At 39.8% G+C, this 12,791-nt stretch overlaps 1 long non-coding RNA gene and 1 pseudogene across 8 annotated transcripts in view; one reads left to right on the top strand and one right to left on the bottom strand.

Annotated features, from left to right (window-relative positions):
- Positions 1-12,791, bottom strand: part of LOC103346257 (uncharacterized) — a 1,098,305-nt gene that overhangs the window by 667,178 nt on the left and 418,336 nt on the right. The window lies entirely within an intron of this gene.
- LOC138847425 (heterogeneous nuclear ribonucleoprotein K pseudogene) lies at positions 6,025-7,779 on the top strand (annotated as a pseudogene).

Below are 12,791 nucleotides of genomic sequence, written 5' to 3'. Positions count from 1 at the left end.
TCCTCACCAAAGGTCCATTGAGACCTCTTCTTTTCCTTTCCTTATGGAATGCAGGGTTACAGCTCTCACAATTCAACCTCTACTTAGCTGTAGCTGGCTCTAGAAATGGAAGATGTGGAAAATGATGGTTCTAATGGGCAAGAAGATAGATGCTCCAATTCCCATTTCCAAACTGGTAAAGGACAGAGGGTAAATCTTTTTTTTGGGTCATCTAAGAAGTAAGGACATCTCTCCAAAGCAGATGTGGATTTTTCCTCAGAGAACAAATTCTGATTCTAAAATATAAAATGGTAAACCTCAGTTGAACATTCTCTTACTTCAATTTAAGGAAAAACAAAAGTTCTTAAGGTTACCTACAATACAATATATAAATTCTTCTTATATATCGAACTTCCTCTCCTATCGCTCAGTCCCTCACTTACTCTATTAGTCAGTTTGATTTCCTTTGTTTTATGAAAATAAAATGAAACATTCAACCTCTGTGCCTTTACATATGCTATTTCTTCTACCTGGACATTATAATTCAAAATGTCCATGGATTCTTTACTTCTACCTCCTTTACTGTTTTGTTACATGGAATCTGTTATCTTTTTTTTCCTTTTTTTAGAATCCTTTTATTTAATGAGTACAAACTTCATAAGTATAACTTTAGGAATATATTGTGTCTTACCACCATACCCACCCTCCTACCCCACTTCTTCCTCCCTCTCCCATTCCTAGTCCCATTCTCCATTAAGATTTGTTTTCAATTAACTTTATACACAGAAGAACAACTCTATAAGTAAAAATGTAAATAATTTGCACACAAACAAAATATAAAAAACTGAGAACAAGTTTTATTGTTAATTCTCATAGTCCAACTCATTGAGGACAGAGCTCTTGCCTGGGGAGTAGATGTATAGTTACCCCTGTTGTTAATTTAACAATTAACAATTTTACGTATGATGTCAGTGATCATCCGAGGCTCTTGACATGAGCTGCCAAGGCTACGGAAGCCTTTTGAGTCCACAATCTTCGCCAGTATTTATACAAGGCAATAAGCAAAGTGGAAGTTCTCTTCTCTCTTCAAAGAAAAGAACATCCTTCTTTGAAGGTCCTTCTTTCCACTGGGGACTCACTCATAGAGATCCTTCACATAAGACATTTTTGGGGTCTCACAGAGATCCCTTCAAGTAGTACTTTTTTTTTTTTTCCTTCTTGCTACAGTGTCTTGGCTTTCCATGCCTGAAATTCTCTCATGGGATTTTCAGCCAGACCAGAATGCCATAAGGGCCGTTTTTGAGGTCAGAGTGCTATTTAGAGCAATTGTCATTCTATGAATCTGCTACTTGGGCTGTTTCCCATATTAGAGCATTCTCTCCTTTATAATTCTATTGTTGTTACCTGATACTTGATCTTATTTATATGATCCCTTTAAAACATAATCCTTTCTTTATGATCAATTTAACACTTAATATGATCACTTTAACATATAAGATGGCATTAGTACCACCCAGCTTAATCAGGTTTTGAGTCCCATGGCAAGTTTTTAGCTGTACCCTTAGAAGTAAGTCCATAGGAATGTATGCAGAACTATACAGCTCTACAGTTACAAACTTCCTCCTCCCTCTCTTATTATCACTCTTTATTTTTTATTGGGATATATTTTCAATTGACTTTATACACATATGATTAACCTTATGTTAGGTAAAGTGTTCAACTAGTTGTATTAAGAAGGAAAAACAAAACAAAACAAAACAAAATAACTGTTCCCCAATAGTCAAGACAAGGACTGTTCAAGTCATTGCTTCTCAAAGTGTTACTTTCAGTTATACAGATTTCCTTTTAGGTGATCTGTTAGTTATCACAGATCAGGGAGAACACATGATATTTGTCCCTTTGGGACTGTCTTATTTCACTAAGTATGATGTTTTCCAGATTCATCCATTTTGTTGCAAATGAATGGATTTCATTTTTTTCTACTGTGTAGTATTCCATAGAGTACATATCCTATAATTTTTTTATCCAGTCTTCAGTTGATGGGCATTTAGGTTGATTCCATGTCTTAGCTATTGTGTATTGAACTATAATAAACATCATGATGCAGATAACTCTTTTATTTGCCAATTTAATTTCCTTTGGGTAAATTCCAAGGAGTAGGATGGCTCGGTCATACAGGAGGTCTATATTCTGATTTCTGAGGTATCTCCAAACTGTCTTCTGTAGTGGTTTTACCAGTTTGAATTCCTACCAACAGTGGATTAGGGCACCTTTTTCCCCATATCCTCACCAGCATTTGATGTTTGTTGATTTCTGTAGGAAAGCTATTCTAACTGAGGTGGGTTAAACCTCATTGTGGTTTTGATTTGTATTTCCATGATGGCTAGTGATACTGAGCATTTTTCCATGTATCTGTTGGCCATTTGGATTTCTACTTCTGAAAAATGTCTGTTTAATTTCTTTGCCCATTTCTTCACTGAGTTGTTTCTTTTATTGCTGTTGAGTTTCTTGATCTCTTTATATATTCTGGTTATTAATCCTTTATCGGTTGCATAGTTTGCAAATAATTTCTCCCATTCTGTCAGTTGCCTCTTCACTTTCCTGAGTGCTTCTGTTGCAGTACAGAAGCTTGTCAGTTTGATGTAATCCCACTTGTTAATCTTGGCTTTTATTGCCTGTGCCTCTGGTGTCTTTTCCAGGAAGCTTTTGCTTGTGCCATTATCTTTCAGGGTTTCCTCAATGTTCTCTAACTATTTGATGATAACAGGTCACAGACTTAGGTCTTTAATTCATTTTGAATGGATTTTTGTGTAAGGTAGGGATCTTGCTTCATACTTCTACATGTGGAAATCCAGTTTTCCCAGCACCATTTGTTGAAGAGATTGTCCTTGCTCCAGAGATTGGTTTTAGCTCCTTGGTCAAATATAAGTTGGTCATAGATGCTTAGATTGATTTCTGGCATTTATATTCTGTTCCATTGGTCTATCATTTTTGTACCGGTATCAGGCTGTTTTGATTATAACTGCCTTGAAGTATGTCTTGAAGTTTGTATTGTGATGCCTCCGGCTTTGTTTTTGTTGTATAAGATTGCTTTAGCTATTTGAGGTATCCTGTGTTTCCAAATGAATTTCAGCAGCATTTGAGATGTTTTGCATCTATGTTCAGCAGGTAAATTGGTGTGTAGTTCTCTTTTTCTGTTGCATCTTTTCCAGATTTAGGAATTAAGGTGATGCTGGCTTCATAGAAAGAATTTGGAAGGATTTCCTCCCTTTTAATTGTTGATATCCTTTTAAAATAGCAACACTTGTTCATCTCCACCATTACTACTTATCCCCTTCATCTGCTTTTATTTTTTTTATTTGGCTCATCAGTTAAGTCTTTGTGGCATATTATAAATTTATTTGCCATTTTCTTTTTATCTTAACCCACCTTTTCTTACACACACTTTTCACTATTAAATCTTCAATAGAACAGATCCTCACCATAGTAGATCCTCCATATATAACTATAATTGTTGAATAAATAGAGGTGAACTGCCCAAAACCAGCTTACATTGAAACTAGCTAATAAGCTGTAAATTATTCCATTTAACAGAGAATATATCAAATCCTGTAATTGAATGTATTCCACAATTTTCTATAAGGAATTGGTGATGTGAGGGCTCAAATATTTGTGTATGTGGGGGAAGGAAAGAGGAGGAAGTACAATTTATCATCCTATTAAAATCTCACCAGGGGAGTTCCAAGATGGCAGAATAGGGAGGGAGCACACCAATGGTCTGGGAAGGGAAGGTTCAAAGAGGGGTGAGAATTTGTAGTTTCGGAGAAAGGGAAGCTCTTCCAAAACGAGGGAGATAGGGTGGACCCCGAGGAGGATTCGGACGCCTGAGGAGCAGGACACCAGCAGGAGTGTGTACGCACCAGTGCTGGAAGCCGAGGTGAGACAGGGCGCTCGCCCAGCACCACTGTAGCAGCCGCCGCCGCCCCTCCCCCAACCCACCCTGGGATGGACACTGAGACACACACGACTGAGTGGGGGAGGAAATAGAAAACAGAACAGAGTGAGTAGCGCCTGTGGAAAGAGTAAGCGATTCAGGGGGTCTGATTGAGGGACTGAACAATCCAGAAACCCTCCCCCAAGTCGGAGCTGCAGCGGGCGGGAACATCTTGTTTGTTTACATTTGCGCTTAAAGGAGAACTGTCTCTGCCTCCACACTAACCTTCGGAGGCGGAGCCCAAAGGTGGAGTGGAGCGACAGGACACTCCTTGCGCAGGGGTGGGCAGTGAGGGAGGGCAACTCAAAGCCCTGACACCAGTCTACTCAAGTTACCAAAAAAAAAAAAAACAAACAAACAAAAAAAAAATTGAATAGCGCCCACAGGAAGAGGGCAGGATCCAGGGGGACCAACTGAAGGCTCATTAACGCCAGGATCCTTAAGACCGCTCAACCCACAATCAGAGCTGCAGTGGGCAGAGTGCAGCCATCTTGCTTGTTTACATTCGGGCTTAAAGGAGGCTGGCCTCTGCCCCAAAGGAGGAAGCAGCAGGGGCAGGGGCAGAGTCTAAAGGTGGTCTGGAACTACTTGACACTCCTCACACAGGAGGTGCAGTGAAAGAGAGTGGCTGACCAAGGAACCGCAGGCACAGACACATAAGGGCAAACATAGGAACAAGGAAACCAGCCCCACAAGGGGCAGAGATTGGCACCTCAAAGCCCTGACACCAGCCCACTCAAGTTACAAAAAATAAATAAATAAATAAATAAGTCAAAAATAAACAAACAGACTCTAGAAGGCAGAGCAGCCTGCTTACACTGGATATTGGTACAGCCTCACAGCAGCCCACAGCAGAGGGAAATCAACCTGAAAAACCACCCAGACGGAATGCCAAAAAACAAAACAAAAACCCACAATAAGAATATAGAAGAACATATAAACTCGCCAATGGAGCAGGCTAAACCAACCATAACAGAGGCTGAAGAAGATGAAGAATTTGAAACTATGCCAGAAAAAGAATTCGGAAAATTAATAATCAGAATACTTAGAAATAATGAGAAACAGTGTCGAGAGCGGAATGAAAAACAAGTCCAAGGATTAGAGATCCTAAAGAGAAGCCAGAATGAAATACTGGAAATGAAAAACTCAATTGGCCATATAAAAAACACAGTGGAATCCCTTGGAAATTGAACAGATGAAATAGAAGACCGAATATCAGAATTCAAAGACAAACTTCCAGAAATAATAGTCAGTTCAAACGCAGGAAGAATAAATTAAAAAATTAAAAAATATGGTTGGAGACCTACAAGATTCAATCAAATGGTGTAATGTTCGGATAATAGGAGTCCCAGAGGGGATGGAAAGAGAGAATGGATTGGAAGGTGTTTTCAATGAAATAATATCAGAAAACTTCAAACAAAGGCAGCTGGATAACAACAGGCAAATTCGATAGCCAGGACTCTGAACAGGGTAGACCAGAAGAGAAATTCACCGCGACACATTGTGGCAACACTCAGCTCAGTGACACACAAAGAACAAATCCTAAAATGTGCCAGAGAAAAACGACAAATCACATTCAGGGGTAAGTTAATCAGATTCACCCCAGACTTCTCATTGCAAACACTACAGGCAAGGAGACAATGGCATGATATATTTCAAGTTTTAAAAGACAAACAATGCCAACCTAGAATACTATACCCTGCAAAGCTATCATTTATGAATGAAGGGGAAATCTTCCAAGACAAACAGAAACTGAAAGAATTTGTATCCATGCGTCCAACCCTACAACACTGGCTCAAAGACGTGCTGCACACAGAAATACAAAAACAAGAACTTCACTACAAAAAAAAAAGCGAATGTAGAGTAACCTACAAACAAAGTTCAAAATACATAAACAGCTCGTTTAGGAAACATGAATGGGAAAAGACAGTACTTAACAGTAATCACACTTCCCTCCCCCTAGGTAGTGAGTGCACGAGCGAGGAGGAGGGTGCTCCAGGCGATGGCACTGCAGCCGCCATTTTCCTCTGTTTCTCTGCCACACTGACCTCAACGTCCTGTCTGCGGAGTCTAGGCTACTGCAGCACTAGGGTGTCAGTTGTTGGTCCTGCCCCAAATACTTCAGTTCTGCTCTGGAAGGATATAGAATAACTGATTGGTGTCTTTTTAATACAAGAAAATGGAAACTGAACAGCCAGAGGAAACCTTCCCCAACACTGAAACCAATGGTGAATTTGGTAAATGTCATGCAGAAGATATGGAAGAAGAACAAGCATTTAAAAGATCTAGAAACACCGATGAGATGGTTGAATTACGTATTCTGCTTCAGAGCAAGAATGCTGGGGCAGTGATTGGAAAAGGAGGCAAGAATATTAAGGCTCTCCGTACAGACTACAATGCCAGTGTTTCAGTCCCAGACAGCAGTGGCCCTGAGCGCATATTGAGTATCAGTGCTGACATTGAAACAATTGGAGAAATTCTGAAGAAAATCATCCCTACCTTGGAAGAGGGCCTGCAGTTGCCATCACCCACTGCAACCAGCCAGCTCCCGCTTGAATCTGATGCTGTGGAATGCTTAAATTACCAACACTTTAAAGGAAGTGACTTTGATGGCGAATTGAGACTGTTGATTCATCAGAGTCTGGCAGAAGGAATTATTGGGGTCAAAGGTGCTAAAATCAAAGAACTTCGAGAGAACACTCAGACAACAATCAAGCTTTTCCAGGAATGCTGTCCTCATTCCACTGACAGAGTTGTTCTTATTGGAGGAAAGCCTGATAGAGTTGTAGAATGCATAAAGATCATCCCTGCTCTTATATTTGAGTCTCCCATCAAAGGATGTGAACAGCCTTACGATCCCAATTTTTATGATGAAACCTACGATTATGGTGGTTTTACAATGATGTTTGATGACCACCATGGGTGTCTTGTGGGATTTCCCATGCGGGGAAGAGGTGGCTTTGATAGAATGCCTCCTGGTCATGGTGGACGTCCCATGCCTCCATCTAGAAGAGATTATGATGATATGAGCTCTCGTCGAGGACCACCACCACCACCTCCTGGCTGAGGTGGCCGAGGTGGTAGCAGAGCTCGGAATCTTCCTCTTCCCCCACCCCCACCACCTAGAGGAGGAGATTTAATGGCCTATAACAGAAGAGGAAGACCTGGAGACCGTTAGGATGGGATGGTTGGTTTCAGTGCTGATGAAACATGGGATTCTGCAATAGATACATGGAGCCCACCAGAATGGCAGATATGCTTATGAACCACAGGGTGGCTCAGGATATGTTTATTCCTTTGCAGGGGGTCACGGCTAATATGGTGATCTTGGTGGACCTATTATTACTACACAAATAACTATTCCCAAAAATTTGGCTGGATCTATTATTGGCAAAGGTGGTCAGCGGATTAAACAAATCCATCATGAGTCAGGAGCTTCCATCAAAATTGATGAGCCTTTAGAAGGATCCGAAGATCGGATCATTACCATTACAGGAACACACGACCAGATACAGAATGCACAGTATTTGCTGCAGAACAGTGTGAAGTAGTATGAAGATGTTGAAGGATTCTAATGCAAGATTTTTTTTTTCTTTTTTATAGTGTGAAGCAGTATTCTGGAAAGTTTTTCTAAGACTAGTGAAGAACTGAAGGAGTCCTGCATCTTTTTTTTTTTTTTTATCTGCTTCTGTTTAAAAAGCCAACATTCCTCTGCTTCATAGGTGTTCTGCATTTGAGGTGTAGTGAAATCTTTGCTGTTCACCAGATGTAATGTTTTAGTTCCTTACAAATAGGGTTGGGGGGGGGGGAGAAGGGTGTGCAAAAACTAACTTTGAAATTTTGAAACAGCAGCAGAGTGAATTTTATTTTTTATTCATTGTTGGTGGTTAAAAAGAAAAAAAACTTCCCCCCATGTAATTATTGTGAACACTTTGCTTTGTGGTCACTGTAACATTTGGGGGGGGAGGGACAGGGAAGAAAAGTAACTAGTCCACATATCCCTGGCATCTGTTCAGAGCAGTGTGCAGAATGTAATGCTCTTTTGTAAGAAATGTTTTATGATTTTTAAAATAAATTTAGTGAACCTTAAAAAAAAAAAAAAAACCAGCAATCACACTGAATGTAAATGGTCTTAATTCTACTACCAAAAGACATAGACTAGCTGATTGGATCAAGAAAGATAATCCATCTATATGTTGCCTTCAGGAGACACACCTATCAGCAAAAATGCATGCAGACTGAAAGTAAAAGGATGGAAAAAGATACTCCAGGCTAACAGAAATCAAAAAAGAGCTGGTGTGGCCATCCTGATATCAGACAAAATGGACTTTAACATAAAAACTATTAAAAGAGACAGAGAAGGGCACTATATAATGATTAAAGGATCTATCCAACAGGAAGACATTACTATTATAAATGTATACGCACCTAAGTACAGGGCGCCTGGCTACCTGAAAGAATTACTAAAGGATTTAAAGGGAGATATAGACTCAAATACAATAGTAACAGGGGACTTCAACACCCCACTCTCACCAATGGACAGATCAACCAGTCAGAAATTCAACAAGGAAACAACAGAATTAATTGACGCTATAGACCAAATAGACCTAATAGATATCTTCAGAACCTTCCACCCTACAACCAAAGAGTTCACATATTTCTCCCCAGTACATGGAACGTTCTCTAGGATTGACCATATGCTAGGCCATAAAGGGAGCCTCAACAAATTCAAAAAAATTGAAACTATACCATGCAGCTTCTCAGACCATAGCACAGTGAAACTCGAAATCAACAACCCAAGAATCTCTACACCATATGCAAATATATGGAGAATGGACAACATGATCCTAAATGAACAGTGGGTCATCGAAGAAATTAAAAGAGAAATCAAAAGGTTTCTAGAAACAAATGAAAATGATAACACAACCCATCAAAACCTGTGGGACCCAGCAAAAGCAGTGCTAAGAGGAAAGTTTATAGCAATTAGTGCCTACATCAAGAAGCTGGAAAGGAACCAAACAAATGAACTCTCCATGCACCTCAAGGATCTAGAAAAACAGCAGCAAATCAAGCCCAAATCCAAAAGGAGGAAAGAAATACTAAAGATCAGAGAAGAAATAAACAGAATTGAAACCAAAAAAAAAAAAAAAAAAAACAATACAAAAGATCAACAAAACCAGGAGCTGGTTCTTTGAAAACATAAACAACACACCATTGGCCCAACTAACCAAAAAAAGGAGAGAGAAGACCCAAATCTGTAAAATCAAAGATAGTAATGGAAATGTAACAACAGACACAACAGAAATAAAAAGAATCATCAGAAACCACTACAAAGAGATGTATGCTAACAAATTGGGGAACCTGGAAGAAATGGATAGATTCCTGGACACATACAACCTTCCTAAACTGAGCCATGAAGATAAAGAAAATCTAAACAGACCCATAACCATGGAAGAAATTGAATCAGTAATAAACGCACTACCGAAAAATAAGAGCCCAGGACTGGATGGCTTCACTGCCGAATTTTACCAGACATTTAGAGAACAACTAACCCCCATTCTTCTCAAGTTATTCAAAACAATTGGAAGGGAGGGAATCCTCCCAAATTCTTTATACGAAGCCAATATCACCTTAATTCCTAAGCCTGGAAAAGACGCAACAGAGAAAGAAGACTACAGACCTATCTTCCTGATGAACATAGATGCAAAAATACTCAACAAAATTCTGCCAAACCGAATCCAACTGCACATCAGAAAGATCATTCACTCAGACCAAGTGGGATTTATCCCTGGTATGCAGGGATGGTTCAATATTCGAAAGTCAATCAATGTAATACATCACATTAATAAATTGAGAAACAAAAATCATATGATTATCTCAATAGATGCAGAGAAAGCATTTGACAAAATACAACACCCTTTCATGATGAAAACCCTAAGCAAATTGGGGTTAGAAGGAACATTCCTCAACACAATTAAGGCAGTCTATGCTAAACCAAAGGCCAGCATCATATTGAATGGGGAAAAGTTGGAGGCATTTCCATTGAAAACTGGCACCAGACAGGGATGCCCACTCTCACAATTGCTATTCAATATAGTCCTAGAAGTGTTAGCCAGAGCCATCAGGCAAGAAAAAGAAATTAAAGGGATACAAATGGGAAAGGAGGAAGTTAAACTATCCCTATTTGCAGATGACATGATACTATATATAGGGGACCCGATAAACTCCTATGAGAGACTACTGGAACTCATAGAAGAGTTTGGTAAAGTAGCAGGATACAAAGTCAACGCTCAGAAATCAACAGCCTTTGTATACACAGACAATGCCAGGGCCGAGGAAGAACTACTAAGATCAATCCCATTCACGATAGCCACAAAAACAATAAAGTACCTTGGAATAAATTTAACCAAGGAGGTCAAAGACCTGTATGATGAAAATTACAAAACACTAAAGAAAGAAATAGAAGACAACACAAAAAATGGAAAAACCTGCCATGCTCATGGATTGGAAGAATCAATATCATCAAAATGTCCATTCTCCCAAAAGCAATTAACAAGTTCAAAGCAATACCAATCAAAATACCAAAGTCATTCTTCAAACAACTAGAAAAAATGATGCTGAAATTCATATGGAGAAACAGGAGACCCAGAATAGCTAAAGCAATACTTTACAATAAAAACAAGGCCGGAGGCATCACAATTCCAGACTTCAAGACATACTACAGGGCAGTTATAATCAAAACATCCTGGTACTGGTACAAAAACAGATGGATAGACCAATGGAACAGAATAGAAACACCAGAGATCAATCCAAACATCTATAACCAACTCATATTTGACAAAGGACCTAAAACCAACCCCTGGAACAAGGACAGCCTCTTCAACAAATGGTGCTGGGAAAACTGGATGTCCACATGCCGCAGTATAAAGCAAGAACCCTACCTTACACGTTATACAAAAATCCACTCAACATGGATCAAAGAACTAGAGATGCACCACGACACCATGAAACTAATTGAGAGCATAGGGGAAACCCTTCAAGATATCAGAATAGGCGAAGAATTCCTGGAGAAGACCCCACAGGCATGGGTAATCAAAGATAAAATAAACAAATGGGATTACCTCAAATTGAAGAGTTTCTTAACAGCAAAGGAAACAGTCAGGAAAGCAAAGAGGCAACCAACAAAATGGGAGACGTTATTCGCAAACCACACAACAGATAAAGGATTAACAACTAGAATCTACACAATGATCAAGAAACACCACAGAATCAAAACAAACAACCCAATAAAAAAATGGGCCAAGGACCTTAACAGACATTTTCAAAAGAGGAAATCCAAATGGCCAACAGACACATGAAAAAACGCTCAGGATCCCTAGCCATCAGGGAAATGCAGATCAAAACCACAATGAGAAACCACCTCACTCCGGTTAGATTGGCTTACATACAGAAATCAACCAACAACAGATGCTGGCAAGGATGTGGCGAACAGGGGACCCTAATCCACTGTTGGTGGGAAAGCAAACTGGTAAAGCCACTATGGAAGACAGTCTGGAGTGTCCTCAGAAACCTGAACATAGCACTACCACAGGACCCAGCCATCCCACTCCTTGGAATATACCCAAATGGAATTAAAGGGGTGAAAAAAGCCATTTGTACCTAAATGTCCATCAATGGATGACTGGATAAAGAAACTATGGGATATGTACTCTATGGAACACTATACAGAAGTAAAAAACAATGAAATCCGGGCATTTACAACAAAATGGAGGAAGCTGGAAAACATCATGCTGAGTGAAATAAGCCAGTCCAAAAGGGATAAATATCACATGTTCTCCCTGATCGATGGCAACTAAATGAGCACCTAAAATGATACCCATTGAAGTGAAATGGACACTATGAGAGACAATGACATGAGCAGCCCTTGTCTAGACTGTTGAGGAACAACTTACTATTTTTTTCCTTTAGTATTTTTGTTGTTGTTGTTGTTTTTGTCGTTTGGTTTGCTCTATACAAGACCACTGGTTGAACTCTGCAATCAATGCACAACCATTCTTAAGTGTTTAAAAATTAACAGAAAGTTGATCTCTGTGAAACATAGGAGTGGGAATAAGAGAGGGAGGAGATATATAGGACGGCACATACTCACTCAGACCTACCTCCAATGGTAGAACTAGAAATGTGCCAGAGGATTTCAACTCAACCTTACCAAGGAGGCAGGTACCAATGCCAGCACACTTGGTAAAGTGGTAAGTATAAATACACAACTGATCCAAAAGATAGGGTAAGTGTCGAAGAGATTTCACAAATAAGACCAGTGTAAGCAAATAATGAAAGATAGAATCAAAAGGGAGAGAATGATCCTGCGGGGGAAGCAGGACACACAGCAGGCTCATAGAATGGCAAATGCCCAAAACAGCACTCCTGCCTCAGAATCAACCCTTGGGACATTCGGATCTCACTAAAAGGTCCATGAGAGTCTCACAGGCATGGAAAGCCATGACACGGTGGCAAAAAACAATCTAAATGAAAGATCCTGGTGAACAAGACCCCAGCAGAAGGATCAAGCCATCAAGGAGAGAGGTGCCCTTCTCTGAAGGGAGGAAGGAACCTCCACTGTGATACGGCCTTGACTAAACAAATTGAGAGTTGGTGAACTCAAGGGGCTTCCATAGCCTAGACAGCTCATAGCAAGAGTCTTGGGTGATTGCTGACATCATAAATAAGAGTGCCAATTGTTAAATCAACAACGGGAGTCACTGGGTTCATGCTCCCCGTGCAGGATCTCTGTCCTTAATGTGTTTAACTATGAAACTCA

This window comes from Oryctolagus cuniculus, chromosome 1 (assembly GCF_964237555.1).
Source record: "Oryctolagus cuniculus chromosome 1, mOryCun1.1, whole genome shotgun sequence".
Taxonomy (NCBI): Eukaryota; Metazoa; Chordata; class Mammalia; order Lagomorpha; family Leporidae; genus Oryctolagus; species Oryctolagus cuniculus.
Note: the sequence above shows the minus strand (reverse complement) of the source record. Positions and strands in the feature narration are given on the sequence as shown.